We start from the raw sequence: 24,920 nt of genomic DNA, 5'->3' as shown, positions 1-24,920 counted from the left end.
GAACTTAATCGCATCCCTTTCGAGTGCAGAGCGACCACAACTTTTGCTCTGGCGTATATCATGGTATATATGGGACAGTTCAAAACCATTCGATGAAATTTGAAAGTGATCCGAAGCAGCAAAGGGTACTTCTTCATTTTCGGCCCTCCTGTGTTGCGCTCTCTTGTTTTGAGCCCTCCTTCGCTGTGAACACACAGGGGTGTGACATTGAGACATGCATGAATAAAATGGCAAAGACTCACTCTAATACGCCACAGTCCGGCAGTACAGTCAACCACCCGTGTATGTCTGTTGAGAACTTTAAAAATGCACTGGCACAGAGAAAACCAATGAGTGAACCCTGACCGCCTGTTACACTACTGGCCACTAAAATTGCTACACCACGAAGATGACGTGCTACAGACGCTAAATTTAACCGACAGGAAGAAGATGCTGTTATATGCAAATGATTAGCTTTTCAGAGCATTCACACAAGGTTGGCGCCGATGGCGACACTTACAACGTGCTGACATGAGGGAAGTTTCCAACCGATTTCTCATACACAAACAGCAGTTGACTGGCGTTGCCTGGTGAAACGTTGTTATGATGCCTCGTGTAAGGTGGAGAAATGCGTACCATTACGTTTCCGACTTTGATAAAGGTCGGATTGCAGCCTACCGTGATGGCGATTTATCGTATCGCGACATTGCTGCTCGCGTTGGTCGAGATCCAATGACTGTTGGCAGAATATGGAATCGTTGGGTTCAGTAGGGTAATAAGGAACGCCGTGCTGGGTCCCAACGGCCTCGTATCACTAGCAATCGAGAGGACAGGCATCTTATCCGGATGGCTGCAACGGATCGTGCAACCACGTCTCGATCCCTGAGTCAACAGATGGGGACATTTGCAAGACAACAACCATCTGCACGAACAGTTCGACGACGTTTGCAGCAGTATGGACTATCAGATTGGAGACCATGGTTGCGGTTATCCTTGACGCAGCGTCACAGACAGGAGTGCCTGCGTTGGTGTACTCAACGACGAACCTGTGTGCACGAATGGCAAAACGTCATATTTTCGGATGAATCCAGGTTCTGTTTACAGCATCATGATGGTCGCATCCGTGTTTGGCGCCATCACGGTGAACGCACATTGGAAGCGTGTATTCGTCATCCTCACACTGGCGTGTCACCCAGCGTGATGGTATGGGGTGCCATTGGTTACACGTCTCGATCACCTCTTGTTCGCATTGACGGCACTTTGAACAGTGGACATTACATTTCAGATGTGTTACTACCCGTGGCTCTACCCTTCATTCGATCCCTGCGAAACCCTACATTTCAACAGGATAATGCACGACCGCATGTTGCAGGTCCTGTACGGGCCTTTCTGGATGCAGAAAATGTTCGACTGCTGCCCTGGCCAGCACATTCTCCAGATCTCTCACCAATTGAAAACGTCTGGTCAATGGTGGCTGAGCAACTGGCTCGTCACAATACGCCAGTCACTACTCTTGATGAACTGTGGTATCGTGTTGAAGGAGCATGGGCAGCTGTACCTGTACACGCCATCCAAGCTCTGTTTGACTCAATGCCCAGGCGTATCAAGGCCGTTATTACGGCCAGAGGTTGTTGTTCTGGGTACAGATTTCTCAGGATCTATGCACCCAAACTGCGTGAAAGTCTAATTACATGCCAGTTCTAATACAGTATAATTATCCAATGAATACCTGCTTATCATCTGCATTTCTTCTTGGTATAGCAATTTTAATGGCCAGTAGTATAGTAGGTATGCTGGAATGGAGAGGAGCCAAATGGTTTCCTACCTGCAGGCGCCTAGAGCTCTCGCCACGTATTATGATTGTACAGGTACAAAGTGCTCAACAAATGCGGGCGGGTACCGATGAGGGCGTTGCTGAACTGATGGATCTTAGAGGGACCCTTTGCTGTTTTATTCACACATATATCAGTGTCACACCCCTTTGTGATCACAACACAGGAAGGTGCAAAACAGTAAGAAAATTAGTCTCCTCAGGAAAACACGCTTCTAACACCGACTAACAGTGCTAACGGTCCCGATCCCATGAGTAAGAGATTCCACAACTTTCACCAGGTGCGCCATAACAAGCCCGAGAGAATCTGTAGAGCTAACAAATTTGGGAAGATATTGATTGTTATTTCTCAGCCACAGTTCCACATACTTCTATATATTTTCTATGGGATTAAGGTCCGATGATATAGTAGGTATCACCGATAGTGTTGGAACAAACATCCTGGTTCGAATTCAGAGTAACCTGAATGAGTAGGCCCATTTCACTGAACGAAGAATACCACCAGAATATCATGGAAGCACCGCCGGCCTGGACTACACACATCCTCCACACTCTGCGCCGTCGCTGCACTCGACGCCTCGTGCCATGTGAAAAGTCGCGACTCGTCGGACCACACTACACACCTGCTGTCAACAGCCGTCAAATTTCTGCGTTGTTTGATCCACTCAAGGCGTGCAAATTTATGTGCCGCTGTGAGCAATGGCCCTTTGCGAGGTGCCTGACTCCAAATATCTTTTGCATGTAATTACCTTAGCAGTGTTCGCTTGGAATCTAGTTACAACCGACATGATTCACTGAGAGCAGGGTTTCTTTTTTTCTTTAAATAAAAAAGAATCGATATGTTACCAAATGGAAGTATGCATCCTTTTCATGCTTAGACAATAATTTATTGTGTCAAGATCGTAACTAATTACTCTGCACATTCACCTTCTTGGTTTTACAGTTATTGTCTGGACAGCAGCAGTTCCTGTCTAGTCTGAAACCGGTCGTCCTCGACCAAGTGATACACTCGTCTACAGTCCCTGTTGCCTGGGATCTTTTTACGAACATTGATTTAATGCCTGCTTCTATGGCTTGTGTTTATACAACAATAAATGGGACAACTTTATTAACGGTGTAATTAAGAGCACGTTCAAACACGATAACCATTGTGCCATGTCCCCACCCGTACCCATTGGACTGCGCTAAATCCATACAACATACTGTCCCATACACACCACTCCTTTTCCACGACTTTTGTCAGAGGTGAAGGTTCACATAATCGCCTGGTACCAGTTTTACATCATTCTCAATGGAGATAAGTCTTCCGAAGTAACAGTGATTTCAGGTGTGCCCCAGGGGAGTGTCGTACGACCGTTGCTATTCGCAATATTTATAAATGACCTTGTGGATAACATCGGAAGTTCACTGAGGCTTTTTGCGGATGATGCTGTAGTATATCGAGAGGTTGTAACAATGGAAAATTGTACTGAACGAATTGCCGCATGGTGCAGGGAATGGCAATTGAATCTCAATGTAGACAAGTGTAATGTGCTGCGAATACATAGAAAGAAAGATCCTTTATCATTTAGCTACAATATAGCAAGTCAGCAACTGGAAGCAGTTAATTCCATAAATTATCTGGGAGTAGGCATTAGGAGTGATTTAAAATGGAATGACCATATAAAATTAATCGTCGGTAAAGCAGATGCCAGACTGAGATTCATTGAAAGGGAACACTTGTTCGCCCACTGTTTGAATACTGCTCACCGGTGTGGGATCCGTACCAGATAGGATTGATAGAAGAGATAGAGAAGATCCAACGGAGAGCAGCGCGCTTCGTTGCAGGATCATTTAGTAATCTCGAAAGCGTTACGGAGATGATAGATAAACTCCAGTGGAAGACTGCAAGAGAGACGCTCAGTGGCTCGGTACTGGCTTTTGTTGAAGTTTCGAGAACATACCTTCGCCGAGGAGTCAAGCAGTATATTGCTCCCTCCTACGTATATCTCGCGAAGAGACCATGATGATGAAAACAGAGAGATTAGAGCCGAACAGAGGCATACCGACAATCTTTCTTTCCGCGAACAATACGAGATTGGAATAGAAGGGAGAATCGATAAAGGTACTCAAGGTACCCTCCGCCACACACCGTCAGGTGTCTTGCGGTGTGTGGATGTAATTGTAGATCTACAGCTACATCTACGTGATTATTATGCAATTGACAATTAAGTGCCTGACAGAGGGTTCAACGAACCACCTTTAGTGTATTTCTACCATTTCACTCTCGAATATCGCGCGGGAAAAACGAACACTTAAGTCTTTCCGTCTGACCTCTGATTTCACTTATTTTATCATGATATTTCTCCCTATATAGGTGACTCAACAGAATATTTTCACAATCTGAGGAGAAAGTTGGTGACTGAAATTTCACGAGAAATCCTGCCGCAACGTAAAATGCGTTTCTTTTAATGACTGCCACCCCAATTCACGTATCGTGTCCGTGGCACTCTCTCCTCTATTTCGCGAAAATACAGAACGAGCTGCCCTTCTTTGAACTTTTTCGAAGTCCTACGTCAATCCTATCTGATGTGTGTACCACACCGCGTAGCATTATTCCGGAAGAGAAAGTACAGTCATATATTGTATGCAGTCTCTTTAGTGGACCTGTTCCATTTTTGATTCTGCCGATAAATCGCAGCCTTTGGTTCGCCTTCCCTATAAAATGCTCTATGTGATCGCTACAATTTGAGTTGTTCGTAATTGTATTCATGAAGTATTTATTTGAATTCACAGTCTTCAGATTTGTGCGATTTATCGTGTAACAGACATACAGAGGATGACTCATGTGGATGACTCCATAGTTTTCATTACTTGGAGTCAACTGCCGCTTTTCGCATCATACAAATATCTTGTCTAAATGATTTTGCAACTGATTTTGGTAATCTGATGGTACCCTCCAGATGGTAAATGACAGAATCGTCTGCAAACCTTCTAAGATGGCTGTTCATATTGTCTCCTAAATCCTTTATGTAAATGAGGAGCAACAGAGATCCTAACACTTCCTTGGAGGACACCAGATATTAAATCAGTTTTATCGATGACTATCCGCCATTTACTATGACCTGTGACATTTCTGGCAGGAAATCACGAGTCCAGTCGCACAGCTGAGACGATACTCCGTAGGCACGCAGTTTGACGAGAAATCGCTCGTGAGGGACGGTGTGAAAAGCCTTCTGGAAATCTAAAAATGTGGAATAAATTTGGGATCCTCTGTCGATAACACTCATTATTTTGTGAGAATAGACTATATTTTCTGAATCGGTATTGACTATTTGTCAACAAGTCGTTTTCTTCGAGGTAATTTATAAGGTTCTAACACAGTATATGTTCCAAAATCCTGCTGCAAACGGCCATTAGCGATATGGTTCTGTACTTCATCCGATTACTCTTGTTTCCTTTCTTTAGTATTGGTGTGACCTGTGCAACATTCCAATATTCACGCACTGATGTTTCGACGAGTGAGGGGCTGAACGAAGGCTGTTTGGGAAGTAAGGAACAATGGTTCAAGAAATTGAAACCACAGTGAAAATCCGATGAAGCTTTGCACAGTTGTGATGGGCAATGACTCTATTATGCCCGTAGAAGGCGTCATGTCGCTCTTCTCGGTTCTGAGCACACAGTGAGCGCGTAAAGACGCCTAGAAAATTGTGTTTCCCGCCAAGTATGGGTGCCTGCCTTGAGATGTCTGATTTCATGCAACCCCACATAACATAACTGTCATACTTTTCCTTCTTCATTACGGTTCTCAGCTGCACAGTGCAGGGGCAATGAGTACGCTCTTGCAGTATTTTCCATCGAAGGTGTTTGACCATCCACCATACAGTGCGGACTTGATACAGTGCTACGACACGTCTCTTAAGTCGGAACAGCGATTACGTAGAGACGTAGCCGGGTGGTGTTACTAACTGTTACAAACAAAACAGTTTTCATTTTCACTGTGGTTTCCATTTCGCTACTTATCGATCCTTATTTTCTGAATAGCGCTTCTAGATGAGTGCTAAGTATGGAACTATTGTTTCAGCGTACTCTGAAAGTAACGTAACTGGTATTTATTCTGGACTGGAAGGCTTGCCTTTATTATGTGATATACTCATGTAGGCGGTTGTTCCTGATTCGAATTCTGGAATATCCTTTAAAGGACTGACTAATCTTTAGTGCTGTTAGCTTATGTGGTATATTTCATGATGTCGTGCGATCGCCAGCACCGCGTATGGGTAGCAGTGTTCGGTGCGGAGGTCTCGTCCGGCGCGGCTAGGGCGTGCCGTACAGGCCAGAGCCTGAGAAATGGATGTTCTGAGCGTGGGCCGCCGAGGAGCCCTGCCCAGCGGCCGTCCTCCGTGTCTGGGCGTCCCCGTCGGATGCTGCTGCAGCCTGCCCACCGTTCCGTTTGTCCTCACTCCCACTTCAGACGCTCTCGCCCATCTGTTCCTAGATTTTAACATACACTACCGTTTGTGAAAATTGCAACATCAACATGGAAACGTGATTACAGTGATACACAGTGTAATCACAATGTGACCACCGCGTGTGCTCGACATCAAGGTGCAATAACTACTCACAGATGGCCAGACGGCAGCACTAGCAGTGGAAGTTACACTACTGGCCATTAAAATAGCTGCACCACGAAGATGACGTGCTACAGACGCAAAATTTAACCGACAGGAAGGAGATGTTGTGATATGCAAATGATTAGCTTTTCAGAGCATTCACACAAGTTTGGCGCCGGTGGCGACACCTACAACGTACTGACATGAGGAAAGTTTCCAACCGATTTCTCATACACAAACAGCAGTTGACCGGCGTTGTCTGGTGAAACGTTGTTGTGATGCCTCGTGTAAGGAGGAGAAATACGCACCATCATGTTTCCGACTTTGATAAAGGTCGGATTGTAGCCTATCACGATTGCGGTTTATCGTATCGCGACATTGCTGCTCGCGTTGGTCGAGATCCATTTACTGTTAGCAGAATATGCAATCGGTGGGTTCAGGAGGGTAATACGGAACGCCGTGCTGGCTCCCAACGGCCTCGTATCACTAGCAGTCGAGATGACAGGCATCTTATCCGCATGGCTGTAACGGGTCGTGCAACCACGTCTCGCTCCATGAGTCATCAGATGGGGACGTGTGCAAGATAATAACCATCTGCACGAACAGTTCGATGACGTTGGCAGCAGCATGGACTGTCAGCTCGGAGACCATGGCTGCGGTTACCCTTGACGCTGCATCACAGACAGGAGCGCCTGCGATGGTGTACTCAACGACGAACCTGGGTGCACGAATGGCAAAACGTCATTTTTTCGGATGAATCCAGGTTCTGTTTACAGCATCATGTTGGTCTCATCCGTGTTTGGTGACATCGCGGTGAACGCACATTGGAAGCGTGTATTCGTCATCGCCATACTGACGAATTACCCGGCGTGATGATATGGAGTGCCATTGGTTACACGTCTCGGTCACCTCTTGTTCGCATTGACGGCACTTTGAACAGTGGACGTTACATTTCAGATGTGTTACGACCCGTGGCTCTACCCTTCATTCGATCCCTGCGAAACCCTATATTTCAGCATGTTGCAGGTCCTGTACGGGCCTTTCTGGATATAGAAAACATTCGACTGCTGCCCTAGCCAGCACATTCTCCAGATCTCTCACCAATTGAAAACGTCTGGTCAATGGTGGCCGAGCAACTGGCTCGTCACAATACGCCAGTCACTACTCTGGATAAACTGTGATATCGTGTTGAAGCTGCATGGGCAGCTGTACCTGTACACGCCATCCAAGCTCTGTTTGACTCAATGCCCAGGCGTATCAAGGACGTTATTACGGACAGGGGTGGTTGTTCTGGGTACTGATTTCTCGGGATCAATGCACCCAAATTGCGTGAAAATGTAATCACATGTCAGTTCTAGTATAATATATTTGTCCAATGAATACCCGTTTATCATCTGCATTTCCTCTTGGTGTACCAATTTCAATGGCCAGCAGTGTACACGAGTTTAAAGCGTGTCGGGAGGTCGTAGAAAACCGAAGTCGTTGTTGTCATAATGCGGAAATGGAACGATTCGTCTGACGTCCAAGAGGGCATGATCATTAGATTTGAAGTCAAGGATGGAAACATTTCAGAAACGGCAAAGTTTGTAAACTTTTCGCGTGCCAAAGTGGTTAAAGTAACCGCGCATGGGAAAATGGCGCTATCCAAATCGATGCCGAGGTAAAGATGGGGCACCAGGGTCCATAGGATACAGGGGTGAACGACCGCTGCGGACATGTGTACGGTGTTGAGCAACTGACCGCCCAAATGAACCAAGGAGCTACCAACAATTTCTCCTCAACAAGCGTTCAGCGAATGTTGATGCGTACGCATCTTCGCAGCAGGCACCTGGTTCATGCACAAATGCTGACGGTGACGAAGGCTGGATTTAGCTTGCCACTTCGTCAACTGGACGTCTGCTGAGTGGCAACAGGTGGCCTTTCCAGATGAATCACGTTTTATGCTCCACTGGAAGCATATAGGCGTTTACGGTGTGAGACATCTGAAAGCACACACACTGCAACAGTCGTCTGAAGGGTCGAGGGCGAAGGAGGGAGCGTTGTTTTCGTGGCATTCCCTGTGTTATCTCGTCGTTCAAGAAGGCACAGTGGAGCAACACAAGTATCCATACGTTGTTGGGGACCACACGCAGTTTGCTTTTCCGTGGCACGATGGCATCTACCATCTGGACAATGCGGCGTGTCACTCAGCTCGCATTGTACGTGCGTGGTTCGAAGCCCGCCAAGATGAGTTTATCGTACTCCACTGTCCACCAAACTCCCTGGATTTAAACCGAATTTAGAATTTGTGGGACCATATCGATTGCGCTGTTTGCGTCGTGGATCCTCTACCGAGAAACGTAGCGGAGCTAGCCATGGCGATGGAGTCAGTATCCACGTCCCTGTCGGTATCTTCCAGAAACTCAATGACTCTCTTCTTGCACGCTCCGCAGCGGGCCACGCTGAAAAGGTGGTCATTCAGGCTTCTTACAGGTGGTCACATTAATGTGACTGGACAGCGTATTTACCCCCTAAACTCCATTCACCGAAACAAGAGACGTACTGTAAACACGGCAATGCGCGTGACCACAGCGATGCCGTCGAGGGGTCTACAAGGCAGGGGCATCAGAAATTAAAAAAACGAAAGTCGTGTTGAGTCCACCAAAGAAACGAGCAAAGAAGAAATCATTGAGTGCTTAATGTGTATAAAACGGAACTGTTACATCCAAAGCAGTCGATGAGTGACATTGTTTCGAAAACAGCTGCAGCTACACGTGTTGGACGTTCTTCAGTGTATCATGTGATAAGTGAGTACAAGGCCACACACTCTTTGAAGTTTCCCAAGAAAGGAAAATTACGACAGAAACTTTCTGAAAGTGTTGATGACTTCGATAGAAATGCGATACGAAGGAAAGCACACGATTTTTTTTTCGTAACGAATTGCCAACAATTGACAAAGTGCTTACAGTCGTGAACGAAGATGCAGATCTGGGCAATTTTCGGAGAACTACATTTTATAGGTTATTGAGAGAAATGAATTTCAAATATGTCCGGCGTGGGCGCGATAGCGTGCTAATACACAGGGATGACACCATTTTATGGAGGCGGCGTTATCTTCGAACGAAACGGTTGAGAGATGAAGGCAGACCCATTTACTATTTGGACGAGACGTGGGTGAACGCAGGACATACCCGAAGTTACGTCTGGGTAGATGACATTATAAATTCCTCAAAACAAGCGTTTCTGTCCGGATTATCCACCGGAAGCAAGGGGCCATCAGGTAAAGGGAAACGTCTGATTATCGCACACATTGGCAGCAAAGCAGGGTTCGTTGAAGGATGTTTGTGGACTTTCGAATCCAAGAAAAGTGGAGATTATCATGAAGAGATGTGCGCTGAAACCTTCGGGAAGTGGTTTCAAGATGTTCTTCCTCGGCTTCAGGAAAATGCAATTACTGTTCTTGATAACGCGCTGTACCATTCTCGGAGAAAAGAAAAATTTCCCAATGCGAATTCCAATAAGCACGAAATATCAGAGTGGCTAAAATCTAAAAACATCGATTTCGGAGACGGTATGTTGAAGAAAGAACGTTTAGATATAGTTAAAAATCACAGAACAGCGCACAACGAATATGCAATAGATGAAATGGCGAAGAATGCAGTGAAAACTATTCTCAGAATTCCTCCGTACCACTGTGAATTAAACGCCATCGAGTTAGTGTGGGCCAGAATCAAAGGCTATGTTGCAGCGAAAAACAAAACATACAAAATGCCGGAAGTTAAAGTACTGCTAGAAGAAGCTGTAAGAACAGTGACTGCAGAGGATTGGAACAATTGCGTCCTCCATGTCGTAGAAAAAGTGGAAACTCAAATGCGGAAATTAGACTGCGTTATAGAGGAGAGAGAGGAGCGGTTTGTTATAAACCTCGGTGAAAACAGTTCAAGTTCGACAGAGTGAAGCTCGTTTCGTCCTTTATCATTATTGGTATTGTTATTAAAATTAACAATTAATTGTGTTTGAATGGAGCGTTTTGTTAGCAACCGGAATGAAAATAAATCTGCTTCGACAGAATGAACTCAGTTTAACATCATTTTAACATTATTGTTAAATTTATTTCGTACATTGTTGCCCAGGTTTCTCACGGTCCGCCGTGACAGCTCAGCAGCCAGCCGAACGCCGCCATCTGCAAAGCGTGCGCCAAGGATTTTCCACACCCCTACGTATCACGTGAACACCGAATGCTTCATCTGGAAACGAGCGCAGTCGCTCACGTGACACTGTTTATGTTTCGTCCCAGCTCTCGGTGAATAGACAGTAGATTAGGTAGTTGTTTTTGGGGGAGGAGACCAGACAGCGAGGTCATCGGTCTCAGATTAGGGAAGGAAGGGGAGGGAAGTCGGCCGTGCCCTTTCAAAAGAACCATCCCGGCATTTGCCTGGAGCGATTTAGGGAAATCACGGAAAACCTAAATCAGGATGGCCGGAAGCCCGATTGAACCGTCTTCCTCCCGAATGCGAGTCAGTGTGCTAGCCACTGCGCCACCTCGCTCGGTCCTTAGATCAGGGACTTGACAGTATACTAATTATTACAATCACAGAACTGTAAATGCTCTTTGGTTCTGAGAATTTAGTACAGCTTTTTAATCACAACTTCTATGCGTCGTGACATGGATTTTTTTTCTTTTTTACAAAAATAATAGTCATGGAAGCAACTCTGACATCAATGCATAAAATTAAGGACTGTAAGAGGACCTAGATATGCTTCTGCGGAACGTTCTGCCACGTGCCTTGTAGGTGTGCTCACAAAGCATCGCCAGTGTTTGTACGAGGACGAGAATGAACAAGCTGCCGATCGACCACATCCCAGACGTATTAGATGGGCAGTATATTAGGCGAACGTACAGAATAGGGAGGCATTGTTCTGGTCGTTCTTTGGAGAAGTCTTGAACATTATTTTACCATACGTGTCCGGACATTGTCCTGCCGAAATATGACATCTGGAATTGCATGTAATAGGGGCAGTGCCTCAGCATCTAAAACTTGTCTCACGTAGATGTTGCTGTTCATATTGTCCTAAACACGGAGGAGGCGCGACTGCACATTATAGCCAATAATGGTCCGAACCATCCCACTTGAATTATGCCCGCTGTGCCGCTCAACAGTGCAGTCTACCCTGTTGTGTTCATCACTGCAGCTTGCAGTACATATACGGCCTTCAATGTAGAATAAACTGAAGCAGTGCTCGTCCGAAAAAATTATATTTTTCCACTCAGAATGTCAGTGATGACGTATACCTCCACTTTCTTTCACTTTGTGCGCACAATGGATTTTTCTTTTTTTTCGGTGTACTTCTGTTGCTGCTGCTTCCACTTTTTTTGTCATTTTCCATTGACCTTGAGTGTCGATGTTGTCTTTCACTGTTAGGTAGGTTAAACAATTAAAAACAGAAGTCGATAGTTGGATGTTAGTTACGGCAGGAATTAGTGGGGAAAATGAAATAGGGGTAATGCAGGAGCAGGCCCAGTAATGAATAAGAAAATTGGAATACTAGTAAGCTTCTGTAAACAGCATAGTGAACTCATTGTAGCCAAGATAGACACGAAGCCATCACTCACTACAGTAGCACATTTTTATATGGCAGCTAACTGGGCACATGATGAAGAACTTGAAAGAATGTATGGTGAAATAAAGGAAATTATTCAGATAGTTAAGGGAGACGAAAATTAAATCTTTATGAGTGACCGGCATTCGATAGTAAGAAAAAGAATAAAAGGAAAATACTCAGAGAACATGGAGTGGGGGAAAGTAGTGAAAGAGGAAGCCGATCGGTAGAGGTTTCCACAGAGCATAATTTAAACATCAGTAACATACAGTTTAAGAAATAATGAGAAAAGACTATATAAGTGGAAGATACCTGCAGGCACTGGAAGTTTTCAGATTGATTATGTAATGATGTGACAGACATATCGAAATCAGACCGAGCGAGGTGGCGCAGTGGTTAGCACACTGGACTCGCATTTGGGAGGACGACGGTTCAATTCCTCGTCCAGCCATCCTGATTTAGGTTTTCCGTGATTTCCCTAAATCGCTCCAGGCAAATGCCGGCATGGTTCCTTTGATAGGGCACGGCCGACTTCCTTCCCCGTCCTTCCCCAATCCGATGAGACCGATGACCTCGCTGTTTGGTCTCTTCCCCCAAACAATCCAATCCAATCGAAATCAGATTTCAAACTGCAAGATATTTTCAAGGCAGATGTCGAACCTGATCACAATTTATTGGTTATAAACTGAAAACTGAAACTGAAAAAAACTGAGAAAAGGTAAAAAATTAAGGAGCTGCAACATGGACACATTGAAGGAACCAGATGTTGATGTTCTGAGGATATGTTCAGCAACGTTGGACTGCAATAGATAACGAATTGGTAGCTTTGAGAGATGTATGGAAAGCAGCAGATGGTCATATAAGTAAAAACACAAACTTTAAGAAAAATCCTTGGATAACACAGGAGAAAATATAGAAATGTGGCGAATGAAGCAAGTGAAATGGAATACAGACGTCTAGAAAGGAGATCGACAGAAAATGCAGAATGTCTAGCAGAGAAGTACAAGGCTATAGAAACGTGCATGACTAGGGAAAGAATGATGGCGCTAACAGGAAAAATAGAGAGATCACTGCAGAAAAGAGAAACAGCTGTGTGGCTGGAGCACCCACCAGAACTGTAGGGGCCTACCTTCAAATGATTTTCATCTTTTTTGTCCTATGAAGGAGCACATGCGCGAATCCAAGTTTCCATCAGATTACTAGGTTGTGCATGTGCTCGATGTCACCAAGTTTCTTCCAGGACTGAATTGCGGAGCTTATTCAAAGATGGTCCAAGTTCGTGGAGGTTGTTTCCCCAATAAAAAAATTGTTTACAAAACTGCTTGTACGTTTTGACTTGCCTTCATAGTTGCAATCTCAGGGCTCTTCGCAGTTATCTGTGAGAAAATTCATCATCATCATAATCTACATTCATCGATTAGGTTCGAGAAATTTGTTCCGGCTTCAGCTTCTTAACTCCATCGCTTGCTGCATCGACCCTCGTCCTTACCTCTTTGGGTATACATTGCAAAACATTTTGAGCGTTAAGTTAGATACAGCCACTCTGTTGCAGAAATAAAGACCTATTCAAACCCTTGATCTAGATTTCTACGTCTTTAAAAAGTCTTCTTAGCCATGTTTAAGATTTTAAACTATTGCAAAACACTTTTAGGGCACCTGCTTTGTTGCATTCTGTTTACATGTTCCTTCCATTTCTTCCTGTATATGTCGATTTTCTCTGTTATTGCAAATACTTTAAGCTCATTTCCAGTACCTTCGTTTCTTGCTCTATCTACCCTGTAACCGATCTGAGGAATTTCATTTGACGTCACCATTCGATTAATGTCTTCCTTGTTTGCTCAAATACTTAGAGTAACAATGAAAGAGCTAGTGTTTTATAGAACTTAAGTTGCGTTTCTTTATTTGTCTTTTTGTTTAATGGTCCGTTTATTCTTCTACAGATACTCTGAAATTTTGCTATTTTAGTCTTAAATATTTACCATGGCAAAAAAAGTAGCAGTCCACGTATTTAAAATGACTTAATTGATGGTTATCTCGTTTTCTGCCGCTATTTTTATTGCATCGCATCTGTTGTTTTTCTCCGAATGCCTCCTTCCACTATTTAACCATGTCATTTATGTACAGGTGTCCCACCTAACTTTGCCATCTCATATATTTCTGAAATGAAACAAACTGTAAAAATGCAATGGGCCAAGGATGCACCTATGTCACCTACGTTAGGGGCCCACACAACGGGCAGGAGTGCACGATCCCTGCAAGTAAACAAACATCTCTTTCAACACAAAATTACGTTTATTTTTTTAAGGACACATGGTTTTTTTCCAAATGAAAACTAGACATTACAATTAGTGATGGCAGACTTGTTTTAACAGCTAGAAATCTTATACCTTCTGGAATACTTAGACTTTAAATAATGGAACCTATGTCGCGGTTCCTGTCGTAGTGCTGTAATGCGGGTTGCCTGGACCGTCCTGAACCCTTGCTCTGCGCATTATGGCAGAAATTGTGGCACCGTTGCATCCTTCAAAGTCCACGTATTTTAGAAGGCATGAGGTTAGGAACAGGGAAACCAAGTCTGTCACCACTAATAGTACCTCTAGTTTTCACTTCAGTACAAAAAACATATACGTGCCATTAAAAGAAGATCGTATTGAAAGTGGTGTTTGTTTACTTGTAGGGATTGTGCATTCCTGCCCATTGTTTGAGCCCCTGACATAGGCTCACTTCTGGTCAATAGCAGTTTTCAGGATTTGTTTCGTTTCGGAAATATAAGAGATGTTAGAGTTAAGTGGGATACCCTGTGTAAGTGAACAAACTAGGAAAACAGTGCGATCTTAGTTAGTTATAACGCCACTCTTAGTTATTTTCTTCCCTGTTTTTATCACATATTTAGTTTCATTGAATAAACTTTTTTATGGCCCATATCAAATGTCGCGGAATTCCACTAAAAATTCAGTAGTGTCGTGTTGGAAGTTGCCAAATTATCTACGTCGTCTTCCTGATGTTCTCTGCAAGTGGGAGACTCTCTCACTCAGATCCTGCTGAGGTGTAAGTTGGAAACCTTCCTCGTCGCCGGAGGGCAGGCAGTTCGTTACTCGGGGTCAGAAGCCCCGGCGGCCGATGCGGCGACCCGAGCTCGGGCTCGCGTGACGGGCCGGGCAGGCGGCAGCGTCCGTCGAGCCGCCCACGCGCGGTGAGACCGGTTTAGGCGTCGAGTTTCGAGAATAACGCCCCGGCGCGGGCGTGGGCTGGCTGCTAACGCCGCCATTACGCAGGGATCCCCGGGCGGGGATCCTCTGCCCAAAGTCGGGAGGCGGCGCAGGCCACGCGCCTGCAGATGAGCCGCAGCCCTAGGCGACGGGAGGCAGCGGCGCATTACGCAGGCGCGGGCGGCACCGCCCGATCTTTTGGCAGTGCGGCCGCGTACCGCTGCGGTTTGCTGCCTCCGTTATGACGACTCCTTCTGCGGCGCGCCGACCGTGGGAACACGGTCCGCCCCCCGGCCACTGATTGATAGCCCGACCGTCAGGTCCCGGCGCTTCTCGTCTGCTGAAGTCTGGCACAGTGGCTCGCAAGAGTAGGGAATAGTGGCTACTATTAAACTGTCGCGATACGTACAGTGGAATCTTTGGCCGTTCGCAGAAACTTTCGCGGCAGAGGGCAAAATTCAAAACTTATCAGTTTTGGAATAACTGATTTGGTGCATTTTGAAAGGTCTCGTGCCCTAAGAAGTGATATTGACAAGAAGTTCACAAAGTTTATTGTATTTCGAAAGACTGATGGTAAGGAGGAGGAGAAAATTAGCTTTTAACGTACCGTCGACAACGAAGTCATTAGAGACGGACCACAAGCTCGGATTAGGGAAGGATAGAGAAGAAAAGCGGTCGACCCGCCAGGTTAGCCGAGAGCGCTAATGCGCTTCTTCCTGGACTCAGGTAAGCGCGCCGGCCACGGATCGAATCCACCCGGCGGCTTAACGACGGAGACCGGTGTGCCGGCCAGGGCACGCAGACAACTGAACACTTTGGCACCCTTCCATGGCTTACACTAGACACAGACAGTTGGGGTACACTAATTCCGTCCAGGGGGTACGGGGTGGCGGCAGGAAGGACATCCAGCCACCCCTTAAATTAACCTTACCAAATCCGATTAACTATGCCGACCCTGCATCATTACGGGAAAAGGCACAAACGGAAGAAGAGAAGAAAAGCGGTCGTGCCCTTTCGAGGTAACTGTGGTGTCACCGCCAGACACCACACTTGCTAGGTGGTAGCCTTTAAATCGGCCGCGGTCCGGTAGTATACGTCGGACCCGCGTGTCGCCATTGTCAGTGATCGCAGACCGAGCGCCACCACACGGCAGGTCTAGAGAGACGTCCTGGCACTCGCCCCAGTTGTACAGCCGACGTAGCTAGCCTCAGTTCACTGACAAATAATATCTCATTCGCCGAGACGATAGTTAGCATAGCCTTCAGCTAAGTCAATTGCTACAACCTAGCGAGGCGCCGTATTCAATTGATATTTATTATATGAAGCATGTATCATCAAGAGCGATGTTCTACAATTATGGATTAAAGTTAAGTATTCTAGAAGCTACGTACTTTTCTTTATAGCATTCATTACGTATCCTGTTTCAGACCTCACGCCAGCCTGCGTGAGTTTAAGCGCGTGCCTTTCGGCTTCCTCGGCTTCCTCTCATTGTGTCTAGGCTGTCTTGTCTAGACACAACAGTAACCATCCCGGCATTTGCCTTAACAGATTCAGAGAAATCACGGAAAACCTAAATCAGGATGGTCGGGTGCAGGTTTGAACTGTCGCCCTCTCGAATGCAAGTCCAGTGCAGCTGCGCTACCCCGCTCGGCAGTTTGATAGTTATCTGCTTACAAAGTATGTGCGGCTTTCAATAAGTAATGCAGCACACTTTTTTCACTCGGCCAATTGCGGCTGAAAAAAAGCGGAATTAGTTGTGTATCTTCGTGGAATATTCCAGCTTCAGCCCCAATAGTATCACATACACTACTGGCCATTAAAATTGCTACACCACGAAGATGACGTGCTACAGACGTGAAATTTAACCGACAGAAAGAAGATAATGTGATATGCAAATGATTAGCTTTTCAGAGCATTCACACAAGGTTGGCGACAACTACAACGTGCTGACATAAGGAGAGTTTCCAACCGATTTCTCATTCATAAACAGCAGTTGACCGGCGTTGCCTGATGAAACGTTGTTGTGATGTCTCGTATAAGAAGGAGAAATGCGTACCATCACGTTTCCGACTTTGATAAAGATCGGATTGTAGCCTATGGCGATTGCAGTTTATCGTATCGCGACATTGCTGCTCGCGTTGGTCGAGATCCAATGACTGTTAGCAGAATATGGAATCGGTGGGTTCAGGAGGGTAATACGGAACGCCGTGCTGGATCTCAACGGCCTCGTATCACTAGCAGTCGAGATGACAGGCATCTTATCCGGATGGCTGTAACGGGTCGTGCACCCACGTCTCGATCCCTGAGTCAACAGATGGGGACGTTTGCAAGACAACAACCATCTGCACGAACAGTTCGACGACGTTTACAGCAGCATGAACTATCAGCTCGGAGACCATGGCTGCGGTTACCCTTGACGCTGCATCACAGACAGGAGCGCCTGCGATGGTGTACTCAACGACGAACCTGTGTGCACGAATGGCAAAACGTCGTTTTTTCGGATGAATCCAGGTTCTGTTTACAGCATCATGATGGTGGCATCCGTGTTTGGCGACATCGCGGTGAACGCACATTGGAAGCGTGTATTCGTCATCGCCATACTGGCGTATCACCCGGCGTGATGGAATGTGGTGCCACTGGTTACACGTCTCGGTCACCTCTTGTTCGCATTGACGGCACTTTGAACAGTGGATGTTACATTTCAGATGTGTTACGACCCGTGGCTCTACCCTTCATTCGATCCCTGCGAAACCCCACATTTCAGCAGGATAATGCACGACCGCATGTTGCAGGTCGTGTACGGGCCTTTCTGGATACAGAAAATGTTCGACTGCTGCCCTAGCCAGCACATTCTCCAGATCTCTCACCAATTGAAAACGTCTGGTCAATGGAGGCCGAGCCGGCCGCGGTGGTCTAGCGGTTCAGGCGCTCAGTCCGGAACCGCCCGACTACTACGGTCGCAGGTTCGAATCCTGCCTCGGGCGTGGATGTGTGTGATGTCCTTAGGTGAGTTAGGTTTAAGTAGTTCTGAGTCCTAGGGGACTGGTGACCACAGATGTTAAGTCCCATAGTGCTCAGATCCATTTGAACCATTTTGAATGGTGGCCGATCAACTGGCTCGTCACAATACGCTAGTCACTACTCTTGATGAACTGTGGTATCATGTTGAAGGTGCATGGGCAGCTGTACCTGTACACGCCATCCAAGCTCTGTTTGACACAATGCCCAGGCGTATCAAGGCCGTTATTACGGCCAGAGGTGGTTGTTCTGGGTACTGATTTCTCACGATCTATGCACCTAAATTGCGTGAAAATGTAATCACATGTCTGTTCTAGTATAATATATTTGTCCAATGAATACCCGTTTATCATCTGCATTTCATCTTGGTGTAGCAATTTTAATGGCCAGTAGTGTAGTTGTGTACGTTCGTGGAATATTCCCGCCTCAGCCCCTATAGTTTCACATATTTCCGATAGGTGGGGGCACTAGGTCTTTAACGCAGATACGCCCCAAGCACGGAGCGTTCACTGAGTTTCTTTTTGGTAGATAACCGGAGCACCGCAGATGCTGACAGTCGCATCCAGAACGTTTACGAAGACCTGGCAGTGAACAAAAGCACGGCGAGTCGTTGAACGAGGCGTCTATCATCATCGCAGCAAAGTCGCGCAAACCTGTCCAGTCTCCCGCGTGCTGACCGACCGCAGACAGCTGTGACTTCTGCTCTGTGCGGACACTCTCATTCGAGGTGATCGAAAGATCATAGTGTAACAGTTTGTTGCATAACTAGACGTCCCGGTCGTTAGTGTTGACCCACTCGTCCATCTGTTGGGATACTCAAAGGTGTGCGTCCGCTGATTCCTCGCCACCTAACAGAAGACCGTGAACAGCAACAGAGGAACATTTGTGTGGAATTGTACTCCGCAGGAAGCAGTGTGTGGATGACGAGGACGATATTGATGAGCAAGACGTTGCCTCCAACTTCGACCACTAGATTGTCCCATGCGGACACACTGGCCCTCCCAGTAAGGTGACGTAAGGCTGTCGCATTGAGCGGAGACGATGTTGAAATATAAGGTTTTTTAGCCAAAACAATGGAGAACAGCGTGGTGTATTGGAACCCTGAATAAAACCAACCTGCTTTCAGAAAAAAAGTGTTGCATTACTTACTGAACACCCCTCGTATTTTTAACGCAGATCACTTTGTTACTTAAACGCTAAGCATATTTGCATACTATAAGCAAAGTACATTTTTATCTTATTAATATGAATATGAACCTAATTAATATGAATATGAACCTAAGTCGAAAGAAGTCCCGGGAGTAGACAACATTCCATTAGAACTACTGATTGCCTTGGGAGAGCCATCCCTTACAAAACTCTACCATCTGGTGAACAAGATGTATGAGACCGGCGAAATACCCTCAGATTTCAAGAAGAATATAATAATTCTAATCCCAAAGAAAGCAGTTATTGACGGATGTGAAAATTACTAAACTATCGGTTTAATAAGTCACGGCTGCAAAATACTAACACGAATTCTTTACAGACGAATGGAAAAACTGGTAGACGCCGACCTCGGAGAAGATCAGTTTGGATTCCGTAGAAATGTTGGAACACGTGAAGCAATACTGACCCTACGACTTATCTTAGAAGATAGATTAAGGAAAGGGAAACCTACGTTTCTAGCATTTGTAGACTTAGAGGAAGCTTTTGACAATGTTGACTGGACTGCTGTCTTTCAAATTCGAAGGTGGCAGGGGTAAAATACGGGGAGCGAAAGGCTATTTACAATTTGTACAGAAACCAGATGGCAGTTATAAGAGTCGAGGGGCATGAAAGGGAAGCAGTAGTTGGGAAGGGCAAGTGCTCTACCAACTGAGCTACCCAAGCACGACTCACGCCGCGTCCTCACAACTTTACTTCTGCCAGTACCTCGTCTCCTACCTTCCAAACTTTGCAGAAGCTCTCCTGCGAACTTGCCCGCGAAAGGCAAAGGTCCTGAGCTCGAGTCTCGGTCCGGCACACAGTTTTAATCTGCCAGGAAGTATCATATCAGCGCACACTCCGCTGCAGAGTGAAAATCTCATTCTTGAAACATCCCCCAGGCTGTGACTAAGCCATGTCTCCACAATATCCTTTCTTTCAGGAGAGATTCTGCAAAGTTTGGAAGATAGGAGGCCGGCTGCTGTGGCCGAGCGGTTCTGGGTGCTTCAGTCCGGTACCGCGTTGCTGCTACGGTCGCAGGTTCGAATCCAGCCTCGGGCATGGATGTGTCTGATGTCCTTAGGTTAGTTAGGTTTAAGTAGTTCTAAGTCTAGGGGACTGATGACCTCAGATGTTACGTGCCATAGTGCTTAGAGCCATTTGAAGATAGGAGACGAGGTACTGGCAGAAGTAAAGTTGTGAGGACGGGGCATGAGTCGTGCTTGGGTAGCTCAGTTGGTAGAGCACTTGCCCGCTAAAGGCAAAGGTCCTGAGTTCGAGTCTCGGTCCGGCAGACCAGGAAGTTTCATATCAGCGCACACTCCGCTGCAGAGTGAAAATCTCATTCTGACAATAGATCGTTGTTGAAAATTAAATTCTACGCAGAATCAGTGGGCAAACAAATGTGTGTCAAATAATGATAATAATAAGGTAGGGGACCTGTGTTAAGACGTCAGGGAATAACTTCCTTGGTACTAGAACAAGTAAAAATATAGGGGAAGACATAGACCGGAATTCATCCAACAAACAATTGAAGAAGTTGGGTGTAAGTGCTATACTGAAATGGCGTGGCTCATGCAGGAGAGTGAGTTCTGAAGGGCCTCATGAAATCTGTCAAAGAACTGATGACTCCCTACGTCCCACCCAGCTGCCTCGTCACCCCCCCTTCCCTCCCCTCCCCCCCCCCCCCCCCCACCCAAACTGATCGCTCCAATATTTTTATTCATTCTAGTTTTTTTCTGGATTTTCGAATTATCCGCAATTGCGAATATCTTTACGACCTATGGTCCCACGTCGTTCGGGTAAACGAGGTTCCACTGTACCGTCTGCCAATAGCGGCCACAGCATTCCACTTTCCGCACTGATAAAAATCGCTTTAACGTCTCGATGTCCTATACGGATCTCGTAAAAAGTCTGATATCCCCGTGTACAGATCTCAGTAGTGGCTTCAAGCATGTGAAAATCTAGCTTATAATTAGCGCCAGAGTTATGTGGATATGTTTTTGGAAATCGGTGAAATGTTCCAGTCCGGGAAACAGTTTCAAACGTATCTCATCATGTCTTGAATACTATTAAACCCACTGAAATACTTTTTGTTGGTTTGATTACCAAAATACCTTGCCCGGAAACATATCAACGTTGCGTTTGATATCTATAAGCTTCGAAAGATGACTTTTTCTCTTTGTGTCAATATTTAAGTCGTAAAAAGTATAAACTTTAAAGCTTCTTATCGCCTACCAAAATTTGTCAGCTTTTGGAAAACTCTGATAATTATGAAAAACCTTTAAGAGGGCCAGCCCCTAAGGCTCCCTTGCTAATCCCAGATTTGAATATTTTAGAGTGCCTTGCCCTGCTCGAACTGGTTTAAGCCACCATTTAATTGAAACTTCGCTCAACAATTTTGTTATACTGAAGTTAAGTCTTGTAACGCCTCTTTGTCGGTGAAATAAGTAAGCGTCATCGACAAGCGGGCACCTGTTAAGGAGAGGGAGGAAACATTGTGACATGGAATAGAGGCCACAGGAAATGACGTGCTGGGAGGCCTTCCGGTCGTATGAGAGTCATCAGCACAGAAGCCCCATAAGCCGCGGCGTAAGTACTTCGGAAGTGTTGTAACAGGATAAGCCGAGTAAGCGGTACAGGCGGTAGAAAACAAGATGGGGAAGAAATGCTGTGCAGTCGTGTCTGTAGACAATTCTCACGGTTCGTAAAGAATCACTCGGGTGTACTCGAAACCACTGATGGTCAGTGGCAGATTTAAAAGTCCACAAGGTTTCGATACTCCCTTCCTCTCTTCAGCATAGAAAGAAGAGGCCCAAAAGTCTGCTACTGTGGCGATATACAATGTTTTCATAATCAGTGGCGAAATAAATGCAGTGACGAAGACAAAAAAATTAGTTGTGACGCTTAGGCCGCGCGCCATCCAAGTCCTCGTGAAAGAACTCCACTCTCCACCAATGTTTACTCCAGCGCCATCCTGTTCACTTTCTAGCCACGACCGTTGGGTGTCAATAACCCACACACCATGTTTTGAATGCAGGGTGCCACATAGGGAGATGTATGGCGCGGGGAACACAAAAGGGTCGTCCTTCTTCACTATGAATCATGGTACATGGCATGATGTTGTTAAGATATCGGGCACTTTTACAAAATTATTAACGGGGTATACCAGGTGACATGCAGGAAGATCTGCAGCGGATAGACACTTGGTGCAGGGAGTGGCAACTGACCCTTAACATAGACAAATGTAATGTATTACGAATACATAGAAAGAAGAATCCTTTATTGTATGATTATATGATAGCGGAACAAACACTGGTAGCAGTTACTTCTGTAAAATATCTGGGAGTATGCGTACGGAACGATTTGAAGTGGAATGATCATATAAAATTAATTGTTGGTAAAGGCGGGTGCCGGGTTGAGATTCATTGGGAGAGTCCTTAGAAAATGTAGTCCATCAACAAAGGAGGTGGCTTACAAAACACTCGTTCGACCTATACTTGAGTATTGCTCATCACTGTGGGATCCGTACCAGGTCGGGTTGACAGAGAGAGAAGATCCAAAGAAGAGCGGCGCGCTTCGTCACAGGGTTATTTGGTAAGCGTGATAGCGTTACGGAGATGTTTAGCAAACTCAGTGGCAGACTCTTCAAAAGAGGCGCTCTGCATCGCGGTGGGCTTTCCGTCCGGGTTTCGAGAGGGTGCGTTTCTGGATGGGGTATCGAATATATTGCTTCCCCCTACTTATACCTCCCGAGGAGATTACGAATGTAAAATTAGAGAGATTCGAGCGCGCACGGAGGCTTTCCGGCAGTCGTTCTTCCCGCGAACCATACGCGACTGGAACAGGAAAGAGAGGTAATGACAGTGGCACGTAAAGTGCCCTCCGCCACACACCGTTGGGTGGCTTGCTGAGTATAAATGTAGATGTAAATGTAGACATAAAACTACCGTGGAATTAGCTGCTTCTCCTGTAGAGGAACGCTCTTGTCCTTAACATGGAATTTACAGACTGATCAAGACGTTGGTCTCATATTCCGGAAGAGCGGAGACAAACCATAATTGAAATAATACATACCACCCATTCACAGTGTTAACGCCGACAGCAAATGTAAAATGAATGAGTGCTCTGGCTAGCACACTTTATACAGAGTGTGTCATAATGAATGGCGTAAAGCATGTGGCTGAAAGTACCCAACACTAGAAGCAAAAAATACTCGGTAGAGATGGACTCTAGAAGCATACCTTAATAACTGTGAACACTTCTTCATCTTCGATGATGTGAAACGTATCTACTGCAAGCTCTCTGCTTTCCGTGATTTAGGAGGTGGCAGTATGGGCCAAAATAAGTAAAAAAATCCAGTAAACATGGGCTCTAAAGTGCATACATTTAGAGCTATGGCCTGGTGCGAAGCAGATCTCTTCTACTGAAGAAGTGCTCGTAACTCTTAAGGTATGCCGGCCGTTGTGGCCGAGCGGTTCTAGGCGCGTCAGTCCGGAACCGCGCTGCTGCTACGGTCGCAGGTTCGAATCCTGCCTCGAGCATGTATGTGTGTGCTGTCCTTAGGTTAATTAGGTTTAAGTAGTTCTAAGTGTAGGGGACTTATGACCTCAGATGTTATGTCCCATATTGCTCAGAGCCATTTGAACCATCTTAAAGTATGCGTTTTAGAGCCCATGTTTACTGAGACTTTTCTGCTTCTAGTACCGCGTGCTTTCAACTGCACGTGTGTACGCCATTGATTGACGAGATAGTTTGTATTACGATGTGACAACTTGTAATACTGCATAAATGCTAAACTTTTATGTTTTTATGATATGATATGTTCATCACTGTGTGAGAGGTACTTTTGTTTTCGGTGTCAAATTAATTTTTATCTGATGTCAACGATTTTACACTGGAATGAAACTTCCTGGCAGATTAAAACTGTGTGCCCGACCGAGACTCGAACTCGGGACCTTTGCCTTTCGCGGGCAAGTGCTCTACCATCTGAGCTACCGAAGCAAGACTCACGCCCGGTCCTCACAGCTTTACTTCTTCCAGTATCTCGTCTCCTACCTTCCAAACTTTACAGAAGCTCTCCTGCGAACCTTGCAGAACTAGCACTCCTGAAAGAAAGGATATTGCGGAGACATGCCTTAGCCACAGCCTGGGGGATGTGTGCAGTACGAGACGAGGTACTGGCAGAAGTAAAACTGTGAGTACGGGTCGTGGGTCGTGCTTGGGTAGCTCAGTAGGTAGAGCACTTGCCCGCGAAAGGCAAAGGTCCCGAGTTCGAGTCTCGGTCGGGCACACAGTTTTAATCTGCCAGGAAGTTTCATATCAGCGCACACTCCGCTGCAGAGTGAAAATCTCATTCTGGATTTTACACTGATCAGCCAGAACATTATAACCACCTACCTAATAGCCGGTATGTCCATCTTTCACGTGGCTAACAGCGACGACGCGTCGTGACTTGGAAGAAAAGAGGCCTTGTTAGGTCGCTGGAGGGAGTTGGCACCACATCTGCACACACAAATCATCCAATTC

General features: G+C 45.8%; 1 protein-coding gene across 1 annotated transcript in view; it reads left to right on the top strand.

Annotated features, from left to right (window-relative positions):
• Positions 1 to 24,920, top strand: part of LOC126474099 (homeobox protein B-H1) — a 461,293-nt gene that overhangs the window by 283,078 nt on the left and 153,295 nt on the right. The gene's annotated exons all lie outside the window — the stretch shown is intronic.

Source organism: Schistocerca serialis, chromosome 4 (genome assembly GCF_023864345.2).
Source record: "Schistocerca serialis cubense isolate TAMUIC-IGC-003099 chromosome 4, iqSchSeri2.2, whole genome shotgun sequence".
Taxonomy (NCBI): Eukaryota; Metazoa; Arthropoda; class Insecta; order Orthoptera; family Acrididae; genus Schistocerca; species Schistocerca serialis.
Note: the sequence above shows the minus strand (reverse complement) of the source record. Positions and strands in the feature narration are given on the sequence as shown.